Raw genomic sequence first — 8,860 nt, forward strand, 5'->3', positions numbered from 1 at the left:
AACCTGCTGCTCCATGCTTCTGCCTGTCTACCCCATCTGTCACCCCTGTCTGTCTGCCCCTTCCCTTTAGAATGTAAGCTATAATGAGCAGAGCCCTCTTCCCTCATGTGCTTCTCCTTCCCTCACTCATACGATCATCATCTACTCCAAACTCCCCACAAGGGCACCTAACACTTGGTTGATGATGCCCGGCTGATTATTCTTGTGTGTTATGATCGCTTTTGCAGCAATGTATATAAAGTATATCCTTGTCCTGCATTGTTTTGTACTGTAAGTCACTGTTTTTGTGACTACTCATTTGTTTTAGTATTTTGTGAGGCGCTGCGGAACCTTTGTGGCACCATATAAATAAAGGATAATAATAATAATAATAATAATAATAATAATAATAATAATAATAATAATAATATATGTTATGTGTGTGCTATTTAGGGATGTGCGTCGGACCATTTTTGCTGGATTTGGATTTGGTTCTAATTCGTCGTCCGGCTTTGGATTTGGATTTGGATTTGCCAAACTGGTGTGACTGGCTTTGGATTTGGATTTGGATTTTTTTACAAAAATTGACAAAAAAAGCTAAAATCACATAAATTGGTCTTTTTTTTCTTCCTAGAGTATTATTAACCTCAATAACATTAATTTCCAGTCAATTTAGACCATATCACAGCTTATAATATTGTTTTCAACATTATTTGCCAAAGGTTGCAGTGAGCTGACTGGTTACTAAGCGACAAAGCAGCGGCACAACGACACAGACACCACAGTATAAAGCACATCTATGACACATTGCCACACAGCAGAGGCAGAAAAGAAAAGTAGTGCACCCACCCAGTGGGGTACGGCCAGCAGAATCACAGTACTTGTTTACAAAGTAGGCTACGGCCCAAGGACATTACACCACACATAGTGTCCCTGATTCACATTACACCATAAAGTAGTGTCTCTTATTTATGTTACGACACACAGTAGTGCCCCTTTTACACAATGCCCACAGTAGTGCCCCTTTTACACAATGCCCACAGTAGTATGCCCCCCCAGTAGTATGCCCCCCAGTAGTATGCCCCCCCAGTAGTATGCACCCCAGTAGTATGGCCCCCCCAGTAGTATGGCCCCCAGTAGTAGGCCCCCCAGTAGAGGCCCCTCAGTAGCAGGCCCCCCCAGTAGCAGGCCCCCAGTATTATGCCCCCCAGTAGCAGGACCGCCCAGTAGTATGCCCCCCCAAGTAGCAGACCCCAAAGTAGCAGACCCCCACAGTAGTATGCCCCCCAAGTAGCAGCCTCCCAGTAGTATGCCCCCCCAGTAGTATGGCCCCCCCAGTAGCAGGCCCCACCAGTAGTATGGCCCCAGTATTATGCCCCCCAGTAGCAGGCCCCCCCAGTAGTATGCCCCCCCAGTAGTATGCCCCCCCAGTAGTATGGCCCCCCAGTAGTATGCCCCCCCAAGTAGCAGACCCCCCCAGTAGTTGTGCCCCCCAGTAGCGCCCCCGGCCCTTACACACATAAAAAAATAAAAAACTTACCTGAATCCCCGCTCCCGCGTCGTCCGCTCTGCATCCACGCGCTGAGGAGGGAGCCGGAAGACGGAGCTCCTGAGTGAACTCCTGCCGGCTCCCTCCATGCAGCAGCCAATGAGAGTCTGTGTGACTCTCATTGGCTGATGTAACAAACACACAGCTGTCACTGGCGGCTGTATGTTTCTTCTGTGTAGGGCAGACCGCTATCACAGTGGTCTGCCATACACAATAGGAGCCCTGATGTCGGATTCTCTAGCGAGAATCCGACATCAGGTGGCCACCGTTTGTCCCCGAACGGGGATCCGAGTCAGGCGGGGAACCCCCGAACAGCGTTCGGGTGGACTCGGATCCCCTATGTTCGGAGCGGTTCGGATTCTTTGGAATCCGAACCGCTCATCTCTAGTGCTATTAGCGGTAGAATGCAGAGTATAATAGCAACACCAGATGTACTAGACAGCCCAAGTATATGTGAGGTTTATTGAAGTGTAGTAGACGTTGCTTGTACAGCCGCACGCACAGTTATACACTAAAGAGCCTGACTCATTACGGATTGCAACTGCAACAGCCTACGCAGATTGGCCGATGGTGCGTGAGTCGATGTTACTCGATGGTACTGATGAATACGCAGGACTGCGAGGCCTTTCAGATGTAGCAGTAGTGGGCGTCTCTATGCCGGCTTTGCGATTGCAAACATTAGCATATTTTTGCAGCAAGTCTGCGCGTGTAATCGTAGCTGCATTGGCAATAGTGATCTGTAGTGGATGAGGCCCTTACTGTAGTGGATGAGGCCCTTAGTACTGTAATCTGGATGGAGCAGAGCTTAGCGGAACATACAAAGCACCAGCCGCAAGGAGAGAGCAGTGCAGGTACAAGCAGTATATATGGAGGATATATGAACAATACTCAGCAGGGTCTCTGGAGCTAAGTGGAACACGTCCGTGTCCCGCTGTGGCGCTCATACACAGCGACAAGATGTTCTCCAAGAGGTTTTACTTTTCTCATTCATTTATTCATTTCCCTACTCTTGTATGTTTCTGAAAAAATAATAAATGGACTGCTCACTCATGTCACTGAACACCTTTTAAAATAATGATACTATAACTAAATTCCCTATGAAAGTCAATATAAAATGTCAATTTAATTATTATCAATAAATACTCTCTGTTACTTGGATGCTTTCTATATTATATGGCAGCCTCTGGGATTCCCTATGTATTGTATGAAGTTTACTATGATACACTCTGTATTATATGGCAGTCATTAGGATGTTATGGGGTGTATGGTAGTCACTGGGATGCTCTCTGTTTTGAATGGGGGTCACTGGGATGCTCTCTTTATTGTTTGACGGTCACTTGATTTCTCTCTGTACTTTGTTCAAGTTGCCAATACTTTTAATTCTAAAGAGAGTCCTACTTTTACAAAAGTGAATGTCAGTGGCAAATATAATGCATATTAAGTGCTAGCAAGATAAAAAAAACATTTAAAACTTGTTTCTCTAATTAAAGACATTCAAAACTCTGTTCCATTTGAAAGTTAAAGTTGAAGTGAAGATGAAAAGTAAGCACCTCTGTGAATTGGCTGCTCATTATTCAGGAGCGGTAACATTGTGCGATTCAAAAAGGAAGTCGTTAAAGCAAATGCAGATATTCCTTGTTTTCCCAAGACTTTAACACAGTTTCAGCAATAAAATATCGTAATCTCTCTGGAATGCAATATTGCAGAAATGTGACAAGGACATGAGATTGACAGAATGCGTAATATCGGCTCTGATTTGTGACATAAGCCTTTGATTTCAAGGGCATGATTTGAAATGACCCGGTTGCAAATTAATGTAGGCATGTATACACAATGATTTGCAATGATGTCTCAAGACATGTTTCATTATTAGAATTCTGTTCGCTGAAATGACAATGTATGTGACGGGTATGAAAGGTATTGTTGGGTGTAAGTCATTAGAATGCATTCGAATGAATGTAAAGAAGAGATACGGTGTATTATGTGGATAGAAAAGTCAATGATTATTTTAAAGAAACTTATAATAGTCAGATATTAGCTGGGGATGGAAAATGCAATTGTATATTCATACGTGATGGAGATACTAAAACATCACATCCTTGACAATTAAAGTATTTTCAAACGGGTTGAGTACGGGATGCCGGCACTCGGGATCTTGGCGGTCAGAATCTCAATGCCGGAATCACAACAGGGCTAGGATACTGACACCAGCTGGTAAGTATCCTAACCCTACTCCTAACCCAGCCTTCCCGCACCCTAAACCTAACCTCCCCCCTAGTGCCTAAACCTAACCCTCCTCCATAGTGCCTAACCCTAACCCTCCCGCCTAGTGCCTAACCCCCCCCTAGGGCCAAACCCTACCCCTCCCTCTTAATGCCTATCCCAAACCCTCCTGCCTAGTGCCAAACCCTACCTCTCCCTCTTAATGCCTAACCCTAACCCTCCCACCTAGTGCCTAACCCTCCCCCCTAGTGCCAAACCCTACCTCCCCCTATTAATGCCTAACCCTAACCATCCCCCTCTAGTGCCAAACCCTACCCTCCCTCCTAGTGCCTAACTCTAGCCCTCCACCATAGTGCCTCCCCCTCCCCCATAGTGCCTAACCCTGCCCCCACCCTAGTGCCAAACCCTAAACTTCCCTTAGTGCCTAACCCTCCCACCTAGTGCATAACCCTGCCCCCACCCTAGTGCCACACCCTAAACTTCCCCTAGTGCCTAACCCCTAACCCTCTCTTCCTGCAGCCTAAACCTAACCTCCCCCTAGTTCCTAACCCCCCTAGTGCCTAACACTCCCCCCTACTGCCAAACCCTAACCCTCCCCCTAGTGTTTAACCCTATCCACTAACCCTCCCTTCCCACACCCTAAACCTTACCTCCCCCTAGTGCCTAACCCTAACCCCAATACTTACTGTCAGTATGCCGGCGCCTGGATTCTGACTGGTGTTGCCGACATACTAAGCTCCAGCATCCCGACAGACTGTATATCAACTACCTCCCTTTCAGACATTTTAGACTGGGGGGTTACCCTAAGCTGAATGACATTACTTTACATAATTGGGAGGGAGGTTCAACAGCATGATGAGTACACAGCTGCCGAGCAATCTGACGATCATATTAAGTTCAAACCTATTTTGTTTATTACCTCGTCAGTGGGGTCCTCTGCTCAGCTGCTGGCAGACTATTGCTGCCAGCGATGGACTACTCTGTAATGCGCATGGGCGAGGGTCTGTCTGCATGAATGTTTCACCCGGAGTGGCTTCACTGAAACTGAAAAGCCTGCTGTTGCCACTCTAACCATCTAAAGATTACCACTGTTTGCTAAATAAAAAAAGGATAACATAACCCTTTTAGCGAGTGCTAATGGGGTTGTGCATCATTGTTAAATAGGGCCCTTTTTTTGTTAATGATATACAGATTATTAATAGGGGTGTGCTCTGAACCCCATATTTTGGTTTTGGTTTTGAGTCTGTATCTCCTTCGTGTTTTGGATCTGGATTTGGTTTTGGAAAAACCGCCCTTGTATGTTTTGGTTTTGGATCTAATAAAAACAGCTAAAATCGCATATTTTGGGCTTGTTTTTGTTATAGTATTATTAACCTCAATAACATTTATTTCCAGTCATTTCCAGTCAATTCTGACACTTCACAGCTCACAATATTGATTTCATCCAGTTTAGGCCAAAATGTTGCATCCAGCTAGCTGGCTGACTAAGCTAAGCGACAGGAGTGGGCAGCACTAACATGTGGCAGTACAGCATCCAACATGGCACAGAATGGCACTGCAGTGGTAGACATGATGACAGTTTAATAAACTGTACGACCCCTAGGAAGTTTAAAAACCAAGAATGTTTTCATTAATCAAGAACTAGGTCAGAGGCCCGAGGGAGTTGGAATATGTTTACGGACTGAAGACAGGGAAGGGACAGAATGATTGATTAATTTTTATTTTATTTATTTTATTGTTTTGATTCTTAAAAAAAATGTATGAGCTTCTTCACCCCCTCCAGCACAAAATTGAACCGGGCTTCAGAGTATTAAGTCAATAGCTACATCATGGGGAGGAAGTCTGTATGGGCAAAAGAAAAAAAACAAAAACTCCAAGAGGAATGTGCTGCAATGGCAGCTGTGTGTGCCAAGGTGCAAACGGCCAACCCTTAAGGGTAACCCTTTAGGAGCCTTTCCAGTCTTTAAGAAGTTTGACATAAATGGGTTGACTCTGTCTACAGAGTGCTGCAGTGTAACAAATTTGAACCAGAAGACTCTAGACTGGGTATTTGAACTCACAAAGACAAATATGCAGCTGCTATATGAACAGAGCAAGTGGGGGTGGAAGGAGCTGACAGATGTACATGCCTGGTATCTTATTGCCAGAGATGAGCTTTCTGCATCTGTTGCTTTTGTGCACTTCAGATTTGGTGTGGAGTGCGAGGATGAGGTCCTTTACTGTTATGAGGAGCAGTTGGAGAGGTCTGGGGAAATTCCTGGTTCAAATCTTACAATTGATGGCAAATAGCACACAGATAAAGAAAGTCATCCTTACAGTGTTCAAACACAATCACGGTGCTTACCTATTCTTCAGAGAAGCTTTACAGTTTGAGATAGACGAGACCTCTCCCAGTGTATGGGGGTGTTGCAGTGATGATTGTACGTATGAGATTCTGAGCCATAAGACAAAGTTTGGAGACATTCCCCTTTCACATTTAGGACATTGTGCAGCCTGCTGCCACTGAATAAGGTGGTGGATGGACAGATGGAAAATTATGGAGACACAGAGATTGTCAATATCTTCTGGGGGGGGGTTTTCTACTCTTCTAGTTTTTTTTAAAATTTAGTAATGTTTAAATACTGCGCTATTGTGCACATGGATGTGTAACCTCACCACAAGTCCATTTAACAATAAATAAATTCTTGTTTAAATGCAAAAAAATAATATTTATGAAGGAATGAATTGGGTGTTTATGAGCGCTTTACAGAAATAAAATAAAATAAATAATTATGTTAGTGGCACCTGTAAAAACATATTTGTTAAAACGTAGTGTTTATAGCATTTTGTGAGGATATTGTTTTAAGGTGAGGTCCGGTTTAACACGTAAGTTGGATCGCACTGTATTAGTCCAAAATCTGTCCCTACCTTGCCCTCATAGAGATGGTGCAGTGGGACAGGTCCGGATTATGATGTTATGTTGGTGGAGAGCGGCCTGGCCTCGGCTCTCTCTCCACATGCTACCGGCGTCTGGCCGTGTGCGGCTGCTATAGATGACGTCAGCTGGACAGTGCAGGTAGTGTAAGCGGCTTCCACGAAGGTCAGCTTGCTGCCAGATACCAATCAACTGAATCCCTCCAACGCGTTTTGTACCATTCGGTACTTTCTGTAAAGTGCTCATAAAGACCCAATTCATTGTATTATAACCTAATGAGCAGTTGACACTTTACAAGCGCAGCACTGTGTACCTTTTATTTATGAAGGAATATCAATGTAAGATCAAGTTCTTCAGTTTATGAAAGACACCTTTGATCTGGAGGAGGTTTTTTATACATCTAGTAGAAAGACGGTGGCCTTGCTTGTGGAGGTGCTGCTAGTACACACTGTAAACAGATGTTTACTTTGTACTCAGGGCGGTTGTTAGGGATAATGGGACCAAGACTTGCTGTTTAAAACAGAGGAAAGCAGCCTGTAGCTCTGAACTAGAACCGCCAGCATCTGTGATGTGTGCTGGGCCTACTGGAAGTTATTTGTCAGTAACAGGTGGCATGCCTCAGGTTACCTCAGCCTCCTTTACGCAATGTATGTACCATATAAATATGTATGTACTGTTAGTGACCAATATACACAAGTAATTTTTGTTTTTAAATGTATTTGCACTTTATTACACACATCCTGGCAAGGAAGATGCTCTTTGCTGCTGCTCATATTTATGGTCTCTCTCATGATACCCACCATCTACATTATCCAGTTATTCCTCTTAGAGTCACCTATATACAGAAGGGTCAGGCATTTATCGAGCTGAACCATTATTCATAACATCCTATCAATTCACCAGCGTCCTGGGGCAACTGGTTGGGGTTGGAGGGAGCAATTTAAAAAACTGGGTACATTTGAAAATCTACCATGTTTGCCCACCCCATCAACTTGGTGGTTCAGATTTTTTTTTTAAATGAAAGGGACATGCAGGAGATGCTGTTTTTGGACATTCATAAACTGTAAAATTAAATTTGTCAGACAGCAATGCCCCAAACAGCACATAATGCAAAGAAAAGAGGTGCAAGATGGAATTGTCCTTGGGCCCTTCCACCCACCCTTATGTTGTTTATAGTAAACAGGACATGCACAGTTTAACAAACCAATCACTTCAGCGGCAGGGACTGAAAATTGTGGCTAAAGTGATTGATTTGTTTGGGCCCCCACAAAACAAGCTACCAAAGGGTAGCTGACATTGCTGGCAATGATCTCTCCACAAGGTGTTGTTGTCATTATTATCTGATTCCTCACCCTCATTATCATTTTGTACATCATCTTCACACAATATTAATTCATCCCCGCTGGAATCCACCATTACAGCCTCAGATGCTTCTGTAATTTTTGGAAGTAATTGGCAATTAAGGTCTTCCTCGTGGAATTTGTAGTTCATTTTGATGAACATCATCTTTTCCACATTTTGAGGAAGTAGCCCCCTACGCCGATCTCTGACAATGTTCCCGGCTGTGCGGAAAGCTCTTACGGAGTACACACTGGAGGGTGGACAGCTCTAGTAAGACAAAGCCAGTTTGTGCAAGGGCCTCCAAATTGCCTTTTTTCCTGCCAGTAGTCAAATGGACTGTCTGACATACCAATTTGGACATTATTTATTAAAATAGTCCTCATCCATTCTTGAATGATGATCTTATCAGATGGAGTCATGGTAGAGGTCTCATTAATTGTAGGCAATTCTTTTAGACCTGACCAGATGTCAAAACTTGGTTGTATTGACTCATCTGCATCACCAGTGGGTCTGTATTTGGGAAAGTTTATTTTTTTTATGGCAGCCGCACTTGCTGGAGAAATTGAAGGAGGAGCCATTGCTGCATCCCTTGCCGCTTGAGCTGACAATTTTCTTACCAACAGCTCTGCATCTCTTCAGATCTGTGTCTGCTGGGAAGAAAAACATGATGTATGACTTAAACCTAGGATCGAGCACGGTCACCAAAATGTATGGATCCAATTGTAAGATACTTACAACCCTTGGATCCTGACGAAGAGAATAAAGGACTTGATCTACAAGTCCGACATACTTAGCGGAATTGCTTCGTTTCAGCTCCTCCTTCAATATCTCAAGCTGCTTTTCCAACAGTCTAA

At 44.0% G+C, this 8,860-nt stretch overlaps 1 pseudogene; it reads left to right on the plus strand.

Moving 5' to 3' along the window:
* Positions 1-5,526: 5,526 nt before the first annotated feature.
* Positions 5,527-6,257, plus strand: LOC148501563 (N-alpha-acetyltransferase 40 pseudogene; annotated as a pseudogene).
* The last annotated feature ends 2,603 nt before the right edge of the window (positions 6,258-8,860 follow it).

Source organism: Taudactylus pleione, unplaced genomic scaffold (genome assembly GCF_031769625.1).
Source record: "Taudactylus pleione unplaced genomic scaffold, aTauple2 ptg000514l, whole genome shotgun sequence".
Taxonomy (NCBI): Eukaryota; Metazoa; Chordata; class Amphibia; order Anura; family Myobatrachidae; genus Taudactylus; species Taudactylus pleione.